Below are 24,882 nucleotides of genomic sequence, written 5' to 3'. Positions count from 1 at the left end.
CTACCCTGCTGCCTTCTGGAAGTTCAGGAAACTCCCTTCAGAACAACTTGCTTTCATTTCTCTTTCCCTACAAGCCCCGTATATAAACAAATAAACAGGCCAGGCGCGGTAATCCCAGCACTTTAGGAGGCCGAGGTGGGCAGATCACCCGAGGTCAAGAGTTCAAGACCAGACTGGGCAACATGGTGAAATTCCGTCTCTACTAAAAATATAAAAAACTTACCTGGGCGTCGTGGCTCGTGCCTGTAATCCCAGCTACTCAGGAGGCTAAGGCAGGAGAATCACTTGAACCTGGAAGGCAGAGGTTACAGTAAGCCGAGATCGTGCCACTGCAGTCCAGCCTGGGCGACAGAGCAAGACTCTATCTCAAAAAACAAACAAATAAACAAAACCAAACAAAGCAAACAACCCCTGCCCCTGCTTCATTTCATTCTCTCAGGCACCTGATCTTGACCTCCTAAAATAAAGGCTAATACTTAGATGAATAACTTATTCAACTAAGGTAGCGTTCCCATGCTCTGTGGAGTGCTAGCCTCTAAGATGCTCCATGAGAGAAGGTCAAGTAAGCTTGGGAAATGCTACGGAATAATTGCACGGTAGCAGATGCTCACCTTTAGGTAAGGCCTACTGGTACCTCCTCAGCACTCCTGGTTCTTTTTCACTTTGAGGGCTTTCTACTGCCAGCACCTGCGACTCTGTCTGAGGACATTCTCTGACTTGCAGCATGCTCTTCTCATGCCCTTTAGGCCAAACCAGGTTGCTAACTTCCACCCTGCTATCAAGAACTAACAGAAAACATGGGTGGGTTTCGTGGCTAAAGAGATAATCATGAGATTTGGAGGATGGTCCAGGAGGCATATGGGATGAAGATAGTTATATTCTGAAACTGCTCTGGGAAAAAAAGTATCTTTAGGAAGAAGCAGCCCATCTTTCAATGGCTTCAGCCCAACTCATCAGATGCCTGGGACTGCAACATGCCTTAAAGTACTCGAGGAATAAAATGGTCAATACTGATGAGAATTTTAAATGCTTAAGCCTTGAACTACCCTATAAAATCCATGAAAAGATTTTAGAAAAGAGTAAAAATTTGGGTTCCCAGATAGAAAAATACAGATTGAGAGTATTTCAGAAAGCATGCTTGCTCTGCCTTTAACACAACCATTGGCAATGGGTGTGTACTCTACTGTCCAGGCAGACTCCTCTGGAAAGAAAGTAGAAAGATGTCTCGTAATGGGAGTCCCTTGGGAGGTGAGTGAGGGGATAAAAGGTCAGTGTGTGGGGGAGTGTTTAGTGCAACTGGGGACTAAATACCGGTCATCTCCAGGACTTGACTTTTGTCACTTACTGCAATTTTCTTTCCAACTCTGCAAACACAGTTCACATGCCTCGTTTGTCATCTCAGTCACACATTATCCTCCCATGTCCACTATTCAGGTTCTAAGACATTAAATAGTTTCAAATGCATTGCCGTAGTTCATCATGTAAAAATTCTACCTTTTTGTTAACAATGTTTTTTCAAAAATCCTTCGTCACTTAGAAAATATTAATAAGTAAGATACTAGGCAATAAAGAGAAAATTTAAATAATCCTAGTACTTTTAGGGGTACATTCTCTGTATTAAAAACAAGAATAAAAAAATTACAAAGACATGAGAAAATGTGGAAAAGGAGTGCTAAGAATCCAACATGGCCATGAACTGGGGTCTCTGACATTTCCATCTTCATCAAGGGGATTCTGTCAAGTAGTAAGTCAAACTCTTCATCAGTAATCTCCACACCAAACCTGAAACAAATAGCAGTTAGCATCAGTCACCCCCCAAGTTCACATTTGGGTCACCCATATCCACAATACCCTAAGCATATGGCTGCCATTAAAGCTTTGTGACTGCTGCAGTCCTCAAGATCAAGAGCACCACGTGAATATCAGAGGTTAATCAGGGCTTTCATCGCTTCAGCTTTTCTCAAAGAAAGAGATTCTACCACAGAACCCCTGCATCGGTGGAGCACAGAAACAGAAACACCGGCATGCGGAATTGTGTGCGATTGTCCTCTATAAAAAGTTATTCATTACACTAAAACACTGGTATTGCTTAAACAAGTTAACTCTGAAAAGCCTTTCAACTGGGCTGCTTAGCATGAAAGAAAAGGTGGAGAAAAAAATGCCTTTCGAAAAACAGCTTCCTAATACTCTTGCAAAGCATTTCATAATGGCTTTAAAGACATTTTGCATACAAATATTTTAAAAGTGGCAGTGTTTATTCATCAGCAAGAAAGTGTTTTCATCTCTCAAGAACAATCAAAACATAATCCGTGAATCACTGGCATAAATACGAATGACTTAAGCAATAATAATGAACAAGGCATTCATTCACCATTTTGCAAAGCTGATAAAACCCAGCTGACTTTTGGAAAAGAGGGGAATATATTTTCTTTTGACAATGCAATGACAGAATAACATCAAAAAGGCTCTTTTTCCATTTTCATTATTACTTCCTTAATAATTATAAAAAGGCAAAATATTTATATGGTCTGCAGAGAAACCAGAGTACACTTTCTTAGTAATTACCAAACAACACATATACATCATCAACAACAACGCGACAAACAAAAATGGCTTTTTTTCCTAAGCTGCAAATAAGTTATCACATATTTGTATTTCAGAAGTACTTGAATTTAAATAGCATCTCAGGGACTTTGCAGTTAGGTATCCTTTTTTTCATTTGTATAAAATTAGAAAAAGAAAGGGTAATTTAATGTTATACCTGTACAGTGTTTATCTTACTCCCTTTTATTCTCTTTATCATTTCTTCGCAATGAAGTTACCAGGACTAATGGAGAAATCCTTGGCATTCTGCATCAGAAATGAAAATTAATTCTCAGGTTTTATTTGGATTTAAACTCTTAAACTCAGTACTTTAAAAGGAAACAAACATTTTTTATAGGCATATTGGAGAAAAAAAAAAAGATTAAAAGTCAAGAAATCCGAATCTAGTTTATATCCACCATTCCACAGCTATGTAATCATGGAAAATCACTCAACTTTTACATTTCAGTTATAAAAGTGGTCTCAAAGGTCTGTGAGTGCTCTGTATCTTACCGAGTGGTTATGTGATAGTGAGATAATGATAACAAAAGTGCCTGGAAAAACATCACATAAATATTGTGTATTACTATTTTTGATGTAGAAAACAGGTTAAAAAAGGCCTCAAACATACTAAAAAAGATTGTTCAAACCTAACAGTAACACAAGCCCTTTTTCTCAAGAGCCTGTCTTGGTGAGTGGCAATATGGTATAGTGGAGACGGCACGGGCTTTGGGTTAATTGGACCAACGTTTGAATCCCAGCTCTGTCATTTAGTAGCTATGTGTGGCCTTGGGCAATTTCCTTAATTCCCTGAGCCTCGGTTTTCATCTGTATAATAAGAAAGGCTATTTTGAAAATCGATTAAGTAAATAAATATGCATATACTCTCTTTAATGTAAAATGTATTTTTTTTTTAACAGTGAAACTACCTTCACTGTATTGGATAAAATGAGGCTTTCCCTAACCACCAAAATTAGTCTCCCACCGCAGTGTCGGGTCTCTATCTTATCACACTGCTATTATTATCTTATCTCTCTTACCACTGTCTGAAATTATTTTATTGGTTTACTGACTACTTGGTTATTGTCTGTCTTTTGTCTCCACTTCTTGTGTAAACTCCATGAAAACAGGTTTAGTACAACTGGGGACTAACACCAGTCATCTCCAGGACTTGACTTCACCATTCCATTCACCTGTTCACCATTGTACCCCTAGAATCTGTAACGACAATCAGAAGGTACTCAATATATATTTAGTCAATGAACAAATGACTAACTCATTTCTATTGTAAGGGTATATGTACTTGAGAAAAGAGGAATTTTTATTATGTGAAATAAGGCATATGTTAATTAGTTTAAGCCATTACACAATATGTACATATTTCAAAACATGTTGTATATGATAAATATATACAATTTTATGTCAACTTAAAAAAGAATAAAGAAATAATAACAACATAAAGAGGAGCTTTTATGTATTTATTTGTATATATTCCTGGGGTACAAGTGCAATTTTGCTACATGGATATATTGTGTTGTGGTGACGTCGGGGCCTTCAGTGCATCACTGGAACAACACACACTGTATCCACCAAGTAGCCCCCGATCCTCCACCCTGCCTCCCACCCCCTCAGTCCCCACCCTCTGAGTCTCCCCTGTCCATCATTCCACATGCTACATCCATGTGGACACATTTTTTTAGCTCCCACTTATTAGTGAAAACGTGTGGTATTTGTCTTTCTGTGTCTGAGTTGTTTCACTTAAGCTAATGGCCTCCAGGTTCATTCATGTTGCTGCAAAAGACATGATTTCATTCTTTTTTTAAAAGCTGAATAGTATTCCACTGTGTATATATACCATATTTTCTTTATCTAATCCTCTGTTGATGGACACTTAGGTTGATTCCATATCTTTATTATTGTGAATAGTGCTGCCATAAACATACCAGTAGAGAATGTGTGCTTTGAAGAGATTGAAAAAGGTTTGAAATAAGCACAGTGGAGAATGGAATATAGAGTTGACTAATAAAACATAGTGGGGATTGACAAGAAATTGACAGGAAATACTAGGAATCCAGGTAAAGCTGGTGACAATGAATTTACAGTAATGTAAGCCTACTCAGTAGTATGATTTTCCCCAGCAGCACTAAGCAGCCTGGGTGCAGGTGAAGACAAGATGAGCAGTTGGGCACATCTAGGTTTGAGAATGTGTCAAAAGACAACAAAGCAAGGGAGTCTACAATACTGACCAAAAAATGACTCATAGAAAAATAGAATCTAAACTGTGCTCCAGCTTAGAGAGGGAAGAGAGAACATGTGTGCAGGGATAGAACTGGGAAACAGCAGGAAGGTCAGTGGACTAGAACAGATAGGAGATAATAGGAATGGGCTCAATTCATGATTTCTTAGGTGTAGTTATTTTGGATATCACAGTTCATCTCAGACTCCCAAGACAGTTTACATTCTAAGTAACCCCCAAAGACCTCCTTCACTTAGAAGGTAAATATAATAGCAAAAACTAAAATTTACTGGGAATTTCATATGCTCTTAGCACTATGCCAGACATTTTCCATGCATTGTCCCCATTTAACCCTACCAATATCAATTATTATCATTCCCAACACTGTTCTAATAGTGTCAGTGAGATCTCTGAGGTGACTGCGGGCGAAGAAAGTTAAAGGGAAATAGTCTGGAAATCGCACTAAAGAGCGAGGCAAATGAGCAGCTTCCTCCTGAAAAAGGAAGTAATGTCCTGGACAAAAAGCCAGTTTGTGATTAAACTAGATCATCGTATTTAAAATGGTGGAGGATGGAGAAGAGTTTGTGCCTCTGGGTTGGGAATTCTGGAGGGTACAGTTGGAGGATTTTACAACAAGGGGAAGCGTTAACAGTTTGGAGGAGTGAACAAGAAACCCAGATGAACATTAGGGTAAGAGAATTCTGAAAGGGTATATAGGCTAGACAACTGGGGGTGGAGGTTACATTATAGGTAGTATAACAAGGAAAATTAGTATGAGGCCAGATGGATTAAGATTATAAAAGAAACCTCAAACATAACTATCTAGGCCATATTTTTAGCTCATCACTCACCGTCTCTACAGGTAGAGGTAAGTAGCTTAAGTTTTCAGCTATAATGATAATAGCAAACATTTATTGACGGCTTACTACATGCCATACACATTACCTGTATTTCTATAATCCTTACAACAACACTATGAGGTAAATGTACTATATATTATCTCCGTTGTACAGTGAAACCTTACATAGTTATTACCTGGTAGAGCTTGGATTTGAACCTTGCCAACTGTCTCTGGAAACCTCCAGATGACCATTTTATTATTCTCACTGCTTGAGCAGGGCTGCCATTTCTCTTCCTACAATTCTCTTTACCATGTTGCACACTTTCTCTAGCAGATTTCTCCACAATCCTTCCACAGAAACTTAAATATTAATGTACGATAAGATTATGACAAAGTCAATACACTCAAAGCTAACCTTTAGACAGTACTCCGTAAGTGGATTTTGAAATCAGGATAGTTCATCTCAGACTTTATCCAAGACAGCTTCTATTCTTAAGTATCCCAAAGACCTCCTTCACTTAGAAGGTAGTCTTAAGGCCTATGTCCCAAAGATAGTATTTTAGGACAGATCCAGTGTGTTTAAGAAATCATCTGTCACACAATAAATTTGATCTGCCCTCAGAGAGGAAATTAGCTTCTGATATTTCTCCCCAAGGACAAAAAAATAAGTTACTGTCAGGCTTATTTTAAATTCCATAACAGAAAATATATTGGGTTTTTAAAATTAGTTCCATACATTTTTCTGTCTGTATATAGCAAATAAACAAGCAAAGTAGCTTTCATAGACATAAAATAAGTAGGAATCCCATTATAGAAATTCTGCTTTTCTGTTAAGTTTCAAAATATCAAAGCATAGTATTTGTATATAGAATCCAAGAAGAAATTAAAAATAAATAATCTAGAAAAAAACTCACAGTTGGATTCTTACTATCTTAATACTGATTTAGCAATCACATGTTGATTTTAGTGGGTGAAATTTCCAAGGAACCTAAAAGTCTAAAAGACTTAGGTAGAAAAGATGGGGCCTTACATTTAATAAAGCTCCTTTATTTACTCCTACAGGAAACTACAATGGGAAGGCTTACAATCGAAGTGTTTATGTATTAATGACTTTAGACCTCTTTGTTCAGGACTTTGTAATTTTTACTAAATGACGTATTCTTCAAAAACAAAAAAAAATCTATATTGGCTAAATATATTTTTCTAATTATGTGTTTTAGAAATAATACTATGTCTACTGTTATAAATCTGGGTTTGTTTCATTGCATTTTAGCATTAATTCTTCAACCAAATCCCTAAACAGAACCATCTATTTTCCCTACAAATCTGTGTTTAATTGGATACTTAAATTATTTTAGTATGCAATGAAATCACATGTAATATTCAAAAAGTATTTCAGGATGATATTCTTATCCTCTTTTTAAAAAGTACAATGTTTAGAGCTTGTTTTTAAAGCTTTAATTTCTTACATCAACATCTTTTCCAATAGATTACTTTATCTTTAAAATACAGACCAGGATACATAGTGCAGGAAAAACAGTATTTTTCATCACCGCTGTTCCCTTCATTACTGTCACAATCTTTAATATCATATTCCCTCAGAAAATATCTGGGTATTATTATAAAATAAGTTCTCAAACTCTGGTAAAAGTATCCTTAGCCTATACTTCAAAATGGAGAAATAATCCAGCCTTTAACTAATTTTCCAGGAATTTACTTTTCTAACATTAGACGTTAAAAGCACATAAAAAAAAATCTGATCAAACCCAGGGTTATGATAAAAACCATTAATCCTGATCATATATGCCAGATCTCTTGGTATATGACATACTCATTACCCATCCTGAGTAATATATCTTGTCTTTTCTCCACCTTGTACTCCAAAGTCAGGCTGAAATTACCCTAGGAGATCCATGGGCTTGAAAGGCTCCAGAAGGGCCAGGTGGGGCTGAGCCTGAGATATGAGAATTATTAGTGTGATCCTGGTATTATGAACCACAAGTGGCCCAGCGTCATCCCAAATCCCCAGAGGTCCTCCCAACTGAGAGGTCTCTCTTTTGAGCCATATCACCTTGTGATCTCCCTTTCTCTTTTTCTCTTTCTCTATCTTTCTTTCCCTACAACTGCCTTTCCTATATTGTACACTTATATTGTATCTCTCTCTCTTTCTCTCTCTCTGTATAGATAATATCTCTGTATCTACAGTGTCTATCTCTCTATATATGGATGTGTTGTGGTTTTTTTAATCAGACTATCCTCAAAGAAAAGGATATTTGTCATCATAGAACAGTCATTTATATTAATCAAAATAAACATAAGTGAAGGGCTTTGAATAATAACTTCAATGACTTTTTTAAAAAAGAATTTCTTAACATGGGTAATAAAGTGAGGAGTCCTGGATTTGAGTCCTTAGTTCTGCTACTTACTAGATGTGAGGCTTTAGAAAGTCTCGTGAGCTCTCACAGATTGTTTCTTCATTTTTAAAATGCACAGGATAATCACAATTAGGCTACCAACCAAGATTATTTCTAGATTCAAGCTCGTTAATGAACACATAGATTACTCTATAAACTCTAAATTCTTAATGTCACACATTCATTGTATCAACAATACAATTGGGTCAAGTTTGTATTTACTTCTATGCTAGGACTGAAAAAGGTGAATGGTTCGTTTCCTCACACTACCTTTGCATTCCTTGTTCCTCCAGACACAGTGAAACTCGGTTTCTGCAGAATTTGATTTCATTTGAGTTACTAGGGAACAAAGCAATTAGACAATGAATAATAGCTCAAGATAGGCTAAAGCTGAAGATTTCTGCAAAGGAATGAAGAGGAAACGTTTTGATCCTGAGCAGGTGTTCTCCCTAGATTGCTTAACCTGAGGTTGATTGACTTTTGGAAACGAGACTTGTTCCCAGGTGGGTAAGCCTTGGGACCATAGGTTTTTCAGGATTTTGAAGGTCACATGGAACGGGAGGGGGTTAGGGAAATTTCCCAAGCATTTACGGGACCTGGGGGAATCTCACGTTGAAGAAGGTAGTTACTGCACGCACGCAAGCCCGTTTCCTGATGCAGGCGGTGGACAGCTCCCGTCTGAGCCTGCAAGTCTGCAGGGAGCTGCTGATGGCGGAGGGGCGCCCGGAGTCCTCCGGGAGACCAGCTTGGGGAACGGCCGCAGGGCACGCCGGGAAAAGCGCGGGGCATGCTGGGAATTCAACTCGGGAAGGGTGGGCCCCTGGGGCCTGGTGAGGAGCTAAGTGGCAAAGTAGAGGTGCGTTTAGTTATCTCAGAAGTCCGTTGCCGTCGTGGTGTCCATTCCTTAACTGTTCTCCCAAGACAAGACAGCCTGAGTTGTTTACAGCCAGCAACTCTTCCCGTCTGAGAGCAGTGTCTCCCGTTGGGTTTCCCCAGTGCCTCACCTTGGTCCAGATGTCCGAAGGGGACCGTTTCCTGTCACCTCTTCGCACTGTTCTAGGTGTTAACAAACCCCTAGCTCTGCCCCTACTGACTTCCCTCATCCTACCCTTTTAATTCTTTTCTGCCTGGCCTCTAATTTTACAATACTATGGGGAGAAATGACTCAAGTTTTACTTAAGCCTGAAATGTATAAGACAAGCCTTCAAAAGTTTCCAAAATCATAAATACATGTAAGTTTTTCCAGCTTAGGAAATTCTTCTTATGCTTACATTAATTTGGGACAGGGCCCCAGCTCTATGTGAGTGGACTGTTTATGACATCCTATTAAATAGAATTCTATCTACCTGACTGCCATATGCACACAGACGGGAACATAGCTTCTGTGTGATTTTGTACACAACAAAAGATTTACACTTTTTTAAATTTTTGAGACAGAGTTTCGCTCTTGTTGTCCAGGCTGGAGTGCAGTGGCCTGATCTCTGATCACCGAAACCTCCGCCTCCCGGGTGCAAGCAATTCTCCTGCCTCTGCCTTGTGAGTAGCTGGGATTACAGGCATGCGCCACCATGCACGGCTAATTTTGCATTTTTAGTAGAGACAGGGGTTCACCATGTTGGTCAGGCTGGTCTCGAACTCCCGGCCTCAGGTGATCCACCCACTTCGGCCTGCCAAAGTGCTGGGATTACAGGTGTGGGCCACCGTGCTCGGCCTACACTTTTTTTTCTTTTTCTTTTTGGTCTGGCTGCAGGTGAGATTTTACAATGCCCTGGATAGCTTCTTGGTCTGATTTCATGTAAGAGTTTTTCCTAAATGATAAGTGGAAGAATATCCAAAATCCCAGGTGAAATTGTCATTACTGTATGTTTCACATGTAACCTAGTCTACTTACTTCAAAAGTTACAGCAGTTGGGCCCATCTATGCAGGTTGACTATTGCAGTCCAGTTAGATGGCTTCCAAATTCCGCTGTTTTCTAAAGACTTGATTTAAAATATGCTGTTCTAAAGACTTGATTTAAAATATGTTTACAATACATATTTGTAAAATTTTATTGCTCTCCCTTTCCTCTTAGTGCTTTGTGAGTCTCTCCTTGGAAGGACTGTCTTTAAATTAAAGCAATTAGAGTTACTTTATGAGATTTACCCAAATATAACAGCTGAAGAGAATAATTCAAATTGATCAGAAGAAAATACTCAATTACTGAAAAATATCAATTACATCAATAGGTAAGTTATGGATTATATCTAATATCCAGTTTTGAGCTAATAAAGTATAATACACTTCTATAATTATCACCTTTTAAAAATTCACCACTCATGTCAATTTAAGACAAACATTCTTTAAATGAAATTAAAACTCTTACTTTGGGATCACCATTTCATAGATACAGACATCTGCGTTAGATTACTTCAATGTTAAGTTTTACTGCAAATTATAAAATTTTTCTTTTTTTAACCTATGTATTATGTTTCTTCCTTGCAATATAACTTATTTCTATACTTCTTATTGATTTATTTCAAATACACAATGGAAATGATATAATTTTTATTTTTAAAAGTTTCAAATAGGCCAGGAGCAGTGGCTCACACCTGTAATCCCAGCACTTTGGGAGGCTGAGGCAGGCAGATCATGAGGTCAGGAGTTCAAGACCAGCCTGGCCAACATAGTGAAGCCCCATCTCTACTAAAAATACAAAAATTAGCTGGGCATGGTGGCACGCCTGTAGTCCTAGCTACTTGGGAGACTGAAGCAGGAGAATCGCTTGAACCCAGGAGGCAGAGGTTGCACTGAGCCGAGATCACACCACTGCACTCCAGCCTGGGCAATAGAACAAGACTCCGTCTAAAAGAAGAAAGTTTCAAATAAACACAAAAATGTGCAATATAAAACATAATCACCTTCCACAATAATTTCTCCTCCTTCTCCCTTTCTCCCCCCAGAAATAACTACCTTTGGCTGCTTGATGCTTTACCCTCCATATTATTTTCTATACATATTATTCTATACATATTCTATACCTGTATTATTTTTAGAATAAAATTATATCTTAAAAATTACTCTGCCATTTTATTTTTTCAGTAAATCAATCTTAGATGTCTGTGCCAATATTTGTATACTTAAATCATTTTAAAAGCCTATATGGTATTCTATTGTATGGATGTACCATAATGTATTTGACCCACGCCCTACTAATGTATATATAAGTTGTGCCTATTCTTTCCTTACATGACCTTCTTGAAGTGTGTGTGTGTGTGTGTGTGTGTTTCCTTTACATTGGACCTTCCACCCTCTGGCAAAAGAAAAAAATTGGTGTTTTCTAGACCCAGGGCCACTTTCTTGCTTATTCTTTTTCATTTAGTCTGTTTTCCGTTTTCCAACTTCTAAGTCTTGTTCTTTCCTTTGGAATCTCCTCTTTTCATTCTCCTATTTTTTTTCCCATTAAGCACAAAGGTCCTCTTCACACACTATCTCTGCCCTCTGGTACCGATATGCTCTCCCAATACTTTCCAACCCCAGCGGTGAAGAGAAAGGAAGACTGAGTATTCAGTTTTTGATAAGAAACAAGAGGCCGCTACTGGCAGGAAGCCTTGTCAAGATCTCCCTCATTCCGAGCACTCCATTCCCACGTGAACAACAATGAATGGAGATTTCACCCGCCCACCCCACATTGTTCAAGTTGTCCTTTGCCCTTTCCATCAAAACTTGGCACCCAAGAGACAGCAGAACATGTTCTGAATTCAACCCTGGGGAGCCACCGATCAATATCACTTGACTCTTCTTACCCATTAGTTGTTCTCTTTCTATGCCTGATGTCGAGTGATGCCTAAGCTATTCTTTGTCATGGCCCTTCTCAGTTGGCCCAGTTAACCCCTATAGGGTGGGATGGCTATCTACATCCCCTAGGCAGAGCACCATGGACAGAGGAAAAGAGCGTGAGCAAAGTACTAAAGCTGGGTCCTGGGACATGGGTTCTCTTACTGCCTCAGATGTAGGCTCAAGGGATGTGGACAATTTAGTGTATTTGACCTCTTTATGATCTGAGTTGCCACATACCAAGAATATTAACTATCTACTTAACTCACAAAATACTATAAGAATATAATAATTTGTAAAGCACTTCGAAAATAGGATTCCAAAAGAACAGACTATATTATTTATAGGTCTTTTCTCCCTTTTTAGTGTATATATTTTATCTGACTTCCTTTTTTTATATTTACAACTCTTTTGTGAAGCACAGACAGTATATTCATAATTATTTCTAATGAGAAACTTTTTTCAGGAGAGTTTTTTTAGGGGATATGCTCAGAGAGGGAGAAAAACATGCCTATTGTCATTTTTTCACCCTATTTTTTAAAAATATTGCTTAAATTTCTTTTATATCTGAAACATTTATTGGAATGTTTTTATGATTATTGAGGCCTTAATTATAAGCAGCAGCAATCAGATAAGCATAAAAACTTTATAAGAAGTCTAAATTCCTGCCTGATAGTAAGAAAATTAGATACTTAGATATCAGTGTATTAAATATTTGATGCTAAGTGCCAATTACCTTTAATAATCAAATAGTGGATTGTGGGAGGATCAGAGCAGATATGAACATGACACAAACTTCTCAGGATAAAGGTGTTTTAATGTTTTTCGGGTTTAAAAATAAGAAACATTTTGGAAGCTTAAATGGGACAAAATTTCAGAAAATTGTGGATTTCACCTCCTGTTATAGTTTATGATAAAAGAAAAGGCTGCAAAATTCTCTTTTAACTGTCATTTCTTAAAAGGCTTGAAAGTCTTTTAAATATTCTTTTGCAATTAAAAAAAAAAGCATTGACCTTTGTGTAAGGGTTCCTTTTTCCCATGGTTGAAAGCAGCCGATTCCTAAGCACATATAACTATCACTTTCTTTCTAATTTACTTCTTCCTTCCACAATGCAGTTGAATACCATATCAATGCATTCTAAAACTAACTTATTGTTTTGGTGCTTGATTTTTAAAGAAGGGGGAAAACACAGATTTGTCTTTTTATTAATAAGTGCATAACTTCTAATAGGTTATGCTCAGTCTTTAATTCATTTCAGTCTGACTAGTCAAGATCATCTGGATTTTCAAATGCAACATGTAACTGTAAAAAGGAAAATTCACAGAGTTAGAATTCAGCAGAAGTATACAATAGCGGACACTATATTGCTGATTAAAGCAGTTATAACTTAATGATCTCACTGAGCATATGATGTTTGCTGTGCAAGTGACATCCACTCAGGGCATCAAGTAGAAGGAAGGGCCTTAGTAGAATGTGTGACTACTAATATGAGACTGCCAAAGTCCCAAACTTGCAGCTTCAGTAAACTACAGGAATTTCACGTCTGCCAAGTTGGAAAATAACATGCATTAAAGGTTTCAAAAGAGAGTTGGGCATTAATTGTGTTAATCACCAGGATAAGATTCCAAATTATTACGTGACTTTCATGAGGAGATCTGACATAAGTGGTAGCAAGAAAAGTATTGATTACATGTGAAATGTTAGATCAAGCCTTAGCATAAAGTTTGAGGAACTCACTCTCAATATTCTTTAACAAAAGAAGGATCTCGTGAAATTCCGGCAGAGCATGTAATAAACTGAATGTCCTGTTAACTGGTTAGATTATCTGAAGCAGTTCTGCTTCTGAATGTGTTTAAATTGATTCAGTTTGGCTTGGCTACACTGACCCTCATAAAGTTATCCAGCCTATCTAGGGGATTAGGAACTGGAGGCATGAACAGCCCCTACCAAAATAAGTTCCAGACCTAATCTTTGTCCGCCATCCCCTCTGCTCAGCCTCTACTCCCTCTACAACCTGCCAAAATCAGCATTCGGTATATCTAAAATCAAATGTCCATGATTTGATTTGCACATGTCCTGAACAGATACAGAATATTAATGAAGAACACCAGCTTTGGAGTTAGACCTAGCTTGGAATCACAGCGTAGCCACCTCTTTGTGTGATATTCATCCAGGTATTTAATTTCTTTGAACTCACTGTCCTTATCTGAGTATCTAAATATGAAGACAAAAATATCTACTTCACAGAGTTTCCAAGAGGATTAATTTATTTTAGCACAGTGCCTAAAATGTAGCAGCCAAAACAATGTAGTAGCCAATATTGTACTATTTGGTTGCTTTAATGGTTTTAAATTTTTTTTTAATTTTATTATTATTATTTTGAGACAGAGTCTCACTCTGTCACCCAGGCTGGAGTACAATGGTGCAATCTTGGCTCACTGCAACCTCCGCCTCCTGTGCTCAAGTGATTCTTCTACCTTAGCCTCCCGAGTAGCTGGGATTACAGGCATGTGCCACCGTGCCCAGCTAACTTTTGTATTTTTAGTAGAGGTGGGGTTTCACCATGTTGCCCAGGCTGGTCTTGAACTCCTGACCTCAGGTGATCCACCCATCTCAGCCTCTCAAAGTGCTGGGATTACATGCGTGAGCTACCACACCCAGCCAGCTTTAACGGTGTTTGTGTCTACTATGTAAAGAAAAAATAGAGCAGGAAGTAAAATTAATACCTATTTCTTGTAAAGCGTCTGCCTTTCCCACCAAAGAAGGACTTAGTTGATGATCTGTGAGAAACTGTGTAATATTACTATTAACACTGCTTAATTTTAGGAGAAAGGCTTTGTAAGTGGGCACTCCCCTGAAATTCATCAGTTTCCTGTTAGATAACTTTTGTAGAATTTTTGGATGGCAACGAAATAGCTATAAATGTATTCGGAGTTCACAGCACCATTTTAAAATGTAGTTTTCTTCAGTTTCATCAAAATTAAATCTGCTTTTCAAAAGATACCATTAAGAGATTTTAAAAAGCAAGCTACAAACATACATATCTGGAAAAGGATATATCCAAAAAATATAAAGAACTCCTACAAATCAATGAGAAGACAGACAACCCAGTTGAAAATAGACAAAGAATCTCATCAGATTCACAAAAGAAGATGTATGGTTGCCAGTAAACTTATAAAAAGTCACCAGGGAATGCAAATTAAAACCACAATAAGTAATTACTCTATACACCCATGAAAATGGCTAAAGTTGGAAAGCCTGAGGTGCTAGAAAGGCTGTGAAGCAATTGGATTCTCATACTTTACTGGCAGGAATGTAAAATGTTAAAACCACGATAGAAACAGTTTGGCAGTTTCTTATAAATTAAACATATGATTACCATCCAACCCAACAATTCCACTCCAAGCGATTTACCCAAAATAAATGAAAACATATGTCTACACAAACAGATATATGTGAATGTTTATAGCAGCTTTGTCCAAAGTAGCCTAAAACTGGAAACAGCCCAAATGTTGAACAGGTGAATATATAGACACATTGCGGCACATACATAGGAGATGAACTACTACCTAGCACTAACACACGGCTGGCACACTATGCATGAATCCCAAAAACATGCTGCCTGAAGGAAGCCAGACAGCAAATCATGCACATTGTATGATTCCATTTATGCATGAAATTCTAAAGAGGAGAAACCAGCCAGGGGGCAAGAGAGGAACTGACCACAAGGGAACAAGAGGGAACTTACTGGGGTGCTGGGAATGTCCTTTCTCTTGATTGTGGTGGTGGTTACATAGATGTATACATTTTTTCAAAACTCATTAAACTGTACACTTTTTCTTCTCTCTTTTTTTTTTTTTTTTTTTTTGATGGAGCGTCACTCTGTTGCCTAGGCTAGAGTGCAGTGGAGCAGTCTTGGCTCACTGCAACTTCCACCTCTGGGTTCAAGCGATTCTCCCACCTCAGCCTCCAAGTAGATGGAACTACAGCCACGTGCCACCATGCCCAGCTAATTTTTGTGTTTTTGGTAGAGATGGGGTTTCACCATGTTGGCCAGGCTGGTCTCGAACTCCTGATCTCAGGTAATCTGCCCGCCTCATCCTCCCAAAGTGCTAGGATTACAGGCATGAGCCATGGCACCCAGCCTGAACTGTACACTTAAAATGGCTACATATAAGTTGTATGTATATATGTGTAATAAAGAATTTAAATTTATACCTGAAGAGGTCTGGCCTTTGCCCTCAGCTTCTGGGTGGTAACGTCTAAGCCCTTGGATGTCATAAGAGATAGGAGTGACTTTGTTTACCTGGGGCCTTGGATTATGCTAGTAGTCTAACAATGTCATGTAAGGTTGGATCTAGCCATGCCAGATAGTATTTAGGGTGGACCTGACCCCGTCAGAAAGATCAACAATGGGATGTAGCGTAGGGGTTTGAGTCACACAGTATCAGCTTGCCAGAGACTGAGATCAGCCATACAGGCCATCAATCACACCTGCATAATGGAGCCCCATGAAAACTTCCCTACTTGGCAATATTCCATGCTCATTGTTACAGACACATACTGAGAAAATAACGTCTAAGGCTCCATGGGGAGAGAACAACAGAAGCTCTATGTTGGGTGTTTTTCCTGGATTCTGCTCTTTGTGCTTCTTCCCTTGGCTGATTTTAATCTGTAACCTTTCCCTATAATAAACCACAGCTGTGAGTATCCCAGTTCTTAGCGAGCTCTGTGAGTCCCTCTAGTGAACAACTGAACTCAAGGTGGTTTTGGGACCAATCCCCCGAACCTGCGACTGGTGTCAGGAGTGCAGTGGGTCTTATAGAGGGCCGTGTTCCCTCTAACTTTGCAGTTGCCTAAACCCCCAAGGAGATGGTTCTAAACTTCAGCAGTATGATATCTCAATAAAGATTATCTTTAAAGTACAGTCATTTATTTCTCATAGCACACAATAATATGTGCGTACATGTGTGTGTGCATGTGCGTGTGTGTAAGTATACACATATACCTCCAATGGACCGCTGTGCTTTTAATATTAGGAAAGAAAGAATCTCTCAAATAGGCAATTTTGAAGCCATCTTGATATTCTATACTCTGAAGTTTAAAGGTATAAATTGTTCTTTATAAACTTAGAAAAGGTTAGGCCCGGTGGCTCACACCTGTAATCCCAACACTTTGGGAGGCCAAAGCAGGTGGATCACCTGAAGTCAGGAGTTCGAGACCAGCCCGGCCAACATGGTGAAACCCCGTCTCTGCTAAAACTACAACAAAATTAGCTGGGCATGGTGGCGGGCGCCTATAAGCCCAGCTACCCAGGAGGCTGAGGCAGGAGAATCACTTGAATCTGGGAGGCAGAAGTTGCTGTGAGCCGAGATCGCGCCATTGCACTCCAGCCTGGGTAACAAGAGCAAGACTCTCATCTGAAAGAAAAAAACAAAAAAAAAGAACCTTGAAAAACTTATGAAAGAATGGGCATCAACTAATTAGCAGATGTTATTTAGGCAAAGTGGGATGAGATCAGCAAAACAGGGGCTGCTATTTATTATTCTCTGTAGATATTTAGGTGGTATAATTAGGGGTCATTTTGGTCTTTTTTGTGTTTTTCAGGATTTCTCTAATTAATGAAAACATATACTGGGAAAATGTAGACCTTTTAAATTTTATTCCTCGAATTTCTCCTTTCGGATAAGAAAACTGTATAAACACAGAAGAGAAGGAAGTACTCTGAAGTTTTCAGCAAATGTAATTACAAGAGTCTAGTCATCTTACTGTAGCTCTCTCTGCAGCCAATTGTGTGATTCCTTCCTTTTTATTGTCTTTTCCTTTCCACAAACGTTTATTGAGGACTTGCTAGGTTTCAGGCTCTCAGCTGTGCTGCTTTGGGAACAGAGTAGTTTAGCAGTAGCCCTGTCCTCTACCTAACAGATGCCAGCACCCTGCCCCCAGCGTGACAGCCAGAAATGTCTCCAAACATTGCCAAATGTGCCCTGTGGGCAAAATCTCCCCCAGGTGAGAACCACTGTTTTAAGAAAACAAATTTCTAGATCATCAGCTCATATACATATTCTTTCCTAAAATCAACCTGCGCCCATTATGTTAAAATTAACAAGCTTTCATTAGGCTGGATTTCCTCTTCCTGTCTCTTCTTTCACAAGCACCCTTCTCCGACTTTACAAAAGGCCCCCTCTCTTCCTATCCAGAATCTTACTGCAGTGCACTGCCTGGGAGTGTAAGAATCCTGGGCCCCAAACAATCAAACTTCTAACCCCCTAAGCTGACTCATTCAGGAATGCATTTCCAATTAATTTCACTTTTTGTTATAACTATTTATCAAAAGTAATATGTTTATGGTGTTGGATAACTGTATATTAGTAAAATTCTGACATTCAGCACCTTTTGGTCACGAGAAATAAAAAATAAAATATATATATACTCTTGTTGCAGAGAAGTACAATAGGGTGATCACAGCTTTTTAATTATAAAATATTTTATATTAGTATACAATTCTGTAGAGGAGATAAAATGGAAAATGAGGTTCAAGGAAAAAAGGAGTAATATAAAGCATCCAACTATGAAAGATGAGCTTTTTTCAGAATTTTTAAAAACAGATGATGGTGGTTATCAGACCCCTATCATGTTTTGTATTCTATTAGATGTATGTAAAGATTGATATAACCATTTTATTTTAAAGTTTCTACAGTATGCCAAAAATTATATCTCCTCAGTTATTTAAACTTTTGTTGAAATATATGTAAACTTAAAAGTTTGTGGGTGATGCACATGTTTTCAAAATGATTTTAGGGGTACATGAGTAAAAGATTTAAAGGTTGCTCACAATAGCTGTAAACTATTAATACATTTGGCAATCAGTTAAAAAAAAAAAATGCAATGCTCAATCTAAACCAAGGACACTCTGCCACCTGGTGGCTTAGAGATTTTCACAGTCACCAGGCAGGAATCAAAAGCTCTCGCTCCAACCATGTGTGATAATGATAATGAACTGATTCATAATATAGAGAATCAGAGATTATTTGATTGTAAGAGATTTTCATACAGAGAAGGAAATAAAATGATGAATTTTTAATATTATAATTTCAAATTCAGGAAATTACCATTGGTAGTTTTTTACTGGGTAGGTTAATATCTAAAATCTCTCACCTAATTTCAGCCTAGGCTACTCTTGAACTCCTGGGCTCAAATGAAACTCCCCCGGTGGCCTCCCAAAGTGCTGGGATTACAAGCATGAACCACCATGCCCAGTCTCAGAAATTTTTTAAATGATAGCTCATGCAGTTTTCTTTTATAAAGGTAAGTAAAACAAACAAAGAAAAATATTTATCATTTTGTTGTGAAGAGACAGAATAAAATTTATTTCACTTAAGGGCACTGTAGAAAAGTGAAATCACCAAAGATTCCATTATTTATAGTGTACTTTATTGAAAAATAACATATATGTAAATTCCTATTACCTGCTTTCAAGAATTTACATGTATGTTATTTTTGAAATTCCTATTGACTAATGATGTGTTCTTTTAATTTGTTAATCTTTCTGTCAAACACACACACACACACACAAGAAAAGGAAAAGAAAAATGGACCTTGTCATGGTAAATTCAGGTGCTGTAGTTCTAACTTCCTGAAAATTATTCAACAGTTCCCTCAAATTATACACAAAAAATAGATTTTTTAAATGGTCCCATTTCTAGCATAAGTGAGTCAATTTATATGAGCATTTTTCAACTGTACTGTATAGGCAACTTGGCATAGGCAGAAGAAAAATATCTTCTCAAGATGCAGCTTCACAACCTTCAAAGTTATTGATAATGTACAAACCAAACTACAGATAATTTCAGAACTCTCCATCACTTTAATAGAAGTGCCAACTAAAGTATATTTCTATCATATCTCTATCAAAATATTTCTAATTTAATAGACACTTTAAATAATGATTGGTTTTGTAATTCCCTTGAGGATGAAGTAACCAGTATAGAAACAAACATAAAAATAGAATATTAGCCTTGATCAAACACCTACTGGAAAGTGGTCAAGAATTAGAGAAAATTGTATTGAAACAAATTTGCCAATTTGACTTCAATTGCAGTTAAGGTAGAGGTGGGGCTGATTCTTCTTTCATTACAAAACCTATTTTAAAATGTAACATTAAATAATATTACTTAATGTCTCTGGGTGAAGACAGCATCTTATAAAGTCAGGAATCTAGTCTCAGCTTTTTCCTCTTTTTTAATTTACGACTTCACATATTTAAATTATTTGCTTTACCTTGATTAATTTTCCCATTGTTTGGACTTCTAAATGAGAACAAGAACTCTTCTAGAATTCGGAGGGTTTTTTGTTTATTTGCATTATGGGTGATACTTAAAAGAAAAAACTCAATATTTATTTAAATATCGTAATAAAGTGTGTGTGTGTGTGCATGTGTGTGTGTGTGTGTATGACAACCTTAGTCCAAAGCTGGGCTAATGTTGATATTATATTAATATCAGCATTAATGGCATTAAGAAAGTAAGCCAAACCAGAGAAGGTGTCATGTCTTTTTTTCTTTTTCCCTCCTTCTAAGTCTGCTACCATACTTTGAGTTGAGTTGGTACTCAGTAAATAAATTAATTGAATAAAATGAATAAATAAGATGATGCCCAAACAAGCTGGGGAAATCATTAGATCTCAATGTGGTTTCCCTTGGTTAATATTAACATTATCCAACATAATTTTACATACAGCTTCCTCTGAGTTGTTTTGGTTTTTAGTTATTTTGATTAGTATTTGGTTTAGTCAGTTAAAAATGATAGTTTACAATTTAGCAAAAATAAACTACTTTTTAAAGGTAGTAATATATAGGTCCAATTCAGAGCTTACATGCTAATAGCCTATGGATGGCACCTGGCCTGAAGATGTGTTAAATATTAGCATTTTAAATAAGGAAATTTCATATAAAATCTGTATTTCTAGCTCTCTGTAAAAATCAGCAGATATGTGAATATCTGTAATTCCCAGTAGCAGCAATTGGTAGGGCTGATGCCATTACTCTCTTCAGATGAGGCATATTTGCCACAATCCCCACTACTCCTTATTATTTCCCCATAATTAAGGTCAAATATTGGATGCAACTTACTAGTCACTTGGTAGTTGAAAAATATTTCCTAGTTACTATGTTTCTATCAAAAGAGATTAAATGAGACACATGGTTCTAGAAAAATGGAGGAAAGACTATTTCTTTCAGGAAGCTAAGAAAATTGCTGCATGTTTAATCTTTGAACTACAGCCTGCTTCAATCATTTACATTACTTGCCTGGCTCAGGTAGAAATTTGAAGTTGTGACCCCCTGGGATAGCTAACAAGAGGAGCTTGGTCATTTAATAGCACATAATTCCAGTTAAGCATGAATACGTGTGTGTAAACATGAATATAACCAGGCCTTTAAGGCATAGCTCAGCTCTAAATGGGGCTAACACTACAAAAACATACTTGCAAAAATATTCAAGCAAATTTTGAAGAGTAGTAAAGATGCCTAGCCCTGCCAGAGTGTACAATACAAGCGTCACACTGCACAGGACTCGACACTGCAGAAAGTCCAGAAATAGACTCGAGTATACATAGAATTTAGTATATGATTAAGTCAGCATTGTCAAATGAACAAAGTAAAATACAAAAAAGTGTATATTACCACGTATCCATAGTGTATGCTGCCATATAGAGGAGATAATATTTTAAAATTATTAGTGGATTCTTCTATTTTCCTTTTCTGAGCACAAGCCTAGAGCTCTTAAAGCATAGCCCTGCCCGGGGAAAGAGCAGGGTCTGTTTCAGGCGGCGGATGCCGCTGTTTCTTACACCACAGCCATCTACACCCCCTTCCTCCACAGCAGCCGATCCGTTTCCCACAGCAGAGGCTGTGGAAACACCTGGCACCCTCCTTCCCAGTGTTCCTTCCAACTCCGGGCATGTGGCAAGGTTAGGGATGACGTGAAATAGAGGAGTCTGCTGGGACAGTTTCTGGAAAGGTTTTCACTGCTAAGAAGAGAAGAGACCTGAGGAGGTGTCTGCCACCCCGAAGGCGCCCCTTGCCCCTGCCTGCTGAGGAGGCTGCCTGCTGAAGGGATGCCTGGAGCAGCTGCAGCTTCCCCCAGGCCCGGGGGCAAGCCTGACCGTGAGAACCTGGCGTGCTGAGGATGGTGGAGCACAGGGCAGCTGGAGGCTGGGTGCTTGGTGGCCTTCTGGAGTTGCCAAACCAACCCTGGAGCCTGGAGCCCCAGCACTGTTGTCATTTGAGATGATCAGTGTCCTCATTGTTTAAGACACTTTTAGGCCGGGCGCGGTGGCTCAAGCCTGTAATCCCAGCACTTTGGGAGGCCGAGATGGGTGGATCACTTAGGTCAGGAGGACGCCACCATGCTGGCTACCACGGTGAAACCCCGCCTCCTACTAAAAATACAAAAAAATTAGCCGGGCGAGGTGGCGGGTTTCTGTGGTCCCAGCTACTCGGGAGGCTGGAGGCAGGAATGGCGGAACCCGGAGGCGGGCTTGCAGTGAGCTGAGATCCGCCACTGCACTCCAGCCTGGGCTTACAGAGCCAGACTCTGTCTCAAAAAAAAAAAAAGACACTTTTACCTGGATGTTGTCACTTGCAGCCAAGCATCACTAGACTTACACGTTGTGGAAGGAATGCTTAAAGAAGAACTGAAGCAATTTTCAATCACTGATATCTGAAAATAGAGCTTTACTGAGAAAAAAGTAAAGATGCAGACTCCTTTATCTGCCCCTTGAGTGTACGAGCCCCCAAGCCTCAGGACTCATACACATTGGATTCTCTCACACAGTAAAGAAAATAACACTCTGGTCAGTGACAGGCCATACTTTGTTTTGTTTTTCAATATGTGGCATCCAGGAGGGATAGTGAAGAAAGGTAAGTGCAAGCAAAGGTAAGTTGCACCCTCCCAAAGCGCTCTGCCTGGGGCTCCGGGGAGGACTGCCTCGGGAGGTATCCCATTCCAACCCAGCACAGCCGGTGTGAGACGCGCTGTAGTTGTGCAGTGTGATCAAGAGGAAGAAGGACCCACGCTAGCTTTCCCGAGCTGCTCTTGGGTTCCTGTGCTGACTGGCCCTGGCTGGGAAGCTGAGCAGAGGCAGCTGCCGTGGCCAGGGTAAACTGGCTTTGTGGAGGGCTGCAGGAAGACCACCTGAGTAGGGTTGATGGAAGCTTCCTCAGACCCAGAAGCGTGGCAAGGTTGTCAGGAGTCTGGCTGAGGTCAGGGCAGCCAGGAACGCCCACCAGGAGCATTGCCCCCACACAGGACCCCGACCTTCCACACTCAACTTCAGCACCAGGGGTCTGCAGGGTCTCCTTGATGGGTAGAGAGCATTGCCCGGGGCCGGGGGAGCCAGGGAATAGCAGACAGACACCCAGTAGATGCGAGAATGCTGGCTTCCAGGCCATACAGCTGCACCGCGTCCCTCCCTCTCCTCATTGAGAGGAGCAGGGTAAAGGACAAGCTCTCTGGGAGACGGGCCCTTTCTTCCAAGACAGGCTGAAATCCCCACTAAAGCACAGCTGAAACGACCAGGCAGACTGAGGTTTAACCAAGATCAGACACTGAGTTATTATTATTATTAATTTTTTTTTTTGAGGCAGAGTCTCACTCTGTCACCCAGGCTGGAGTGCAGTGGCGCAATCTCTGCTCACTGCCAGCTCCGCCTCCCAGGTTCCCGCCATTCTCCTGCCTCAGCCTCCAGGCCTCCACCACCACACCCGGCTAATTTTTCTACTTTTAGTAGAGACGGGGTTTCATCATCTTAGCCAGAATGGTTTTGATCTCCTGACCTTGTGATCTGCCCACCTCGGCCTCCCAAATCTCATGCCTTGGATTACAGGCATGAGCCACGAGTTATTATTATTTTTTGATTTTTTGCCACTAGTCTGTGGGTGGGGGTGGCAGAGAGGCGAGGCGAGGATGGAGTTAGAAGGAAGGCTAGGTTAGTCACAGACAAAAAAAGCATACATTTTATCACCACATTTAAGTCGTGAACAAAATGTATGCCTTTGTTCTACATACTGTCCACTTTTTGCAATCAGCATAGCTTCTCATGAGTGCATATTACTTTCTCAATTTAAACAAAGCAGTAAAAGCAAATGAAAGTAAAGGTCGTGAAAAGTATAAATAAATAGTGGGCAGATGACTAATCATTAAACTCTAAGAGAAACATTTTTGAAAAGCCATGGGGAACCAGCCAAGAGATGTAACTTGAAAACCATACCCAGCAGGTAAAATTAAATGAGAGGCAAAGAGGAGCACCATGATCCCATGTGGTCACTGAGGCTCAGGGAGGAACGCCTGGCTGCCGGACACTGCTCTGTACAATTGCCGTGGGTGTCAGTGAACCTCCCTGTAACAACTGGTTGAGGAGAGAGGCAGTGGAGCCCCGTGGGCACACAGAGGGGCTCTGGCGCCAGCCTGCTTTGGTTTGAATCTGCGCTTGTTACTAGCTGGTGACTTGTTAAGTTACTTAACCTTTCTTTCACTCAATTTCCTCATATGTCAATTGAGAATAATAAGGCTAATTCATTCATCATAGGGTTAACCATAAGGATTAAATGTAAAGCCCTCAAAATTGCTCTTGGCCAACAAGAAGAATTTAGATTTTACTGTTACTTCTGGGATTGACTGAGAAAAGAAAAGATGCTAAGTTTCCCACCTTCTATGCTTAGAGAACCACCATCTCTTGTCTTGGGGCCAGCCATCTCCCCCCAAAGGGGCCAGTCAGCAGAATGAGCATGGACACCTCCCCTCTCGCCCAGTCTCGTTGGGGTGGGGGTAGGGAGGGGCCAAGAAGGTGGCATGGGAAGCTGTGGCAGTCCAGCAGCTGGGCATCCAGATGTCTCATTTCCTGGCTCCGAAGCAGCTTGGCCATGGGGCTCACTCGCAAGAGTAGGGAGAAGCGGGGGGGTGGGGGGAGGGGGGCGTGGTTAGAAGAAGGAGG

The 24,882-nt window shown here is 39.5% G+C and overlaps 2 long non-coding RNA genes across 7 annotated transcripts; one reads left to right on the top strand and one right to left on the bottom strand.

The window, feature by feature from the left end:
- Positions 1–252: 252 nt before the first annotated feature.
- On the bottom strand, positions 253–8,839 carry LOC103884836. 6 transcript variants are annotated; one of them, XR_004182596.1, is made up of 4 exons: positions 5,855–8,724; positions 2,762–3,801; positions 612–1,782; positions 253–291 (listed from the first exon to the last, which is right to left on the bottom strand). It is a non-coding gene; the product is annotated as an uncharacterized LOC103884836 (long non-coding RNA). The 6 variants fall into 6 exon arrangements; XR_001903101.3 differs by lacking the exon at positions 253–291 and having other exon boundaries at positions 358–1,782; positions 5,855–8,413; positions 8,686–8,839; XR_647641.4 differs by lacking the exon at positions 253–291 and having other exon boundaries at positions 358–1,782; positions 2,762–2,850; positions 3,624–3,801; positions 5,855–8,835.
- Positions 8,840–8,862: 23 nt separating this feature from the next.
- Positions 8,863–19,015, top strand: LOC103884835. The gene is made up of 3 exons (XR_647634.4): positions 8,863–8,930; positions 10,147–10,300; positions 17,497–19,015. It is a non-coding gene; the product is annotated as an uncharacterized LOC103884835 (long non-coding RNA).
- Positions 19,016–24,882: the final 5,867 nt, after the last annotated feature.

The sequence above is a fragment of the Papio anubis genome, chromosome 3 (assembly GCF_008728515.1).
Source record: "Papio anubis isolate 15944 chromosome 3, Panubis1.0, whole genome shotgun sequence".
NCBI classification, from domain to species: Eukaryota; Metazoa; Chordata; class Mammalia; order Primates; family Cercopithecidae; genus Papio; species Papio anubis.
Note: the sequence above shows the minus strand (reverse complement) of the source record. Positions and strands in the feature narration are given on the sequence as shown.